General features: G+C 37.8%; 1 non-coding gene across 1 annotated transcript; it reads left to right on the top strand.

The window, feature by feature from the left end:
• The first annotated feature begins 288 nt into the window (after window positions 1-288).
• LOC128251466 (small nucleolar RNA SNORD16) lies at window positions 289-391 on the top strand. Its single transcript, XR_008267136.1, has one exon. It is a non-coding gene; the product is annotated as a small nucleolar RNA SNORD16 (small nucleolar RNA).
• The last annotated feature ends 6 nt before the right edge of the window (window positions 392-397 follow it).

The following is a 397-nucleotide window of genomic DNA, read 5'->3' as shown; positions in this document are numbered from 1 at the left end:
ATCTTCCTTTGAATATAAATATGAGTGGTTCAATTCTGGTGGCATAAGACTGAGTGATAAATGTGCTGGCCGGTGAATTCATGTCACATAGGATGTTATGACTTACACTGCCCACCATAACTATATTCAGTAGAAGTAATGATAATTGTTTAGTAGCAAATGATCCATATGGTTTTATTTTTCTCTTACTTTTTCTCACCAAAAGCAAGCCTGTTTATTGTAACCATGACAACTGATGAGATACCGATTACATTGATGCCTGTGTTGTGTTTAAACCTGATGCTAACTTGCAATGATGTGGTAATTTGCGTCTGATGGTGCAGTGTGCAGACAGTTGCCTGCTGTCAGTAAATGCCACTGGCTCTCATTGAAGAAAAGTTAAAACTGAGCGAGTTTA

The sequence above is a fragment of the Octopus bimaculoides genome, unplaced genomic scaffold (assembly GCF_001194135.2).
Source record: "Octopus bimaculoides isolate UCB-OBI-ISO-001 unplaced genomic scaffold, ASM119413v2 Scaffold_241225, whole genome shotgun sequence".
Lineage (NCBI taxonomy): Eukaryota > Metazoa > Mollusca > Cephalopoda > Octopoda > Octopodidae > Octopus > Octopus bimaculoides.
Note: the sequence above shows the minus strand (reverse complement) of the source record. Positions and strands in the feature narration are given on the sequence as shown.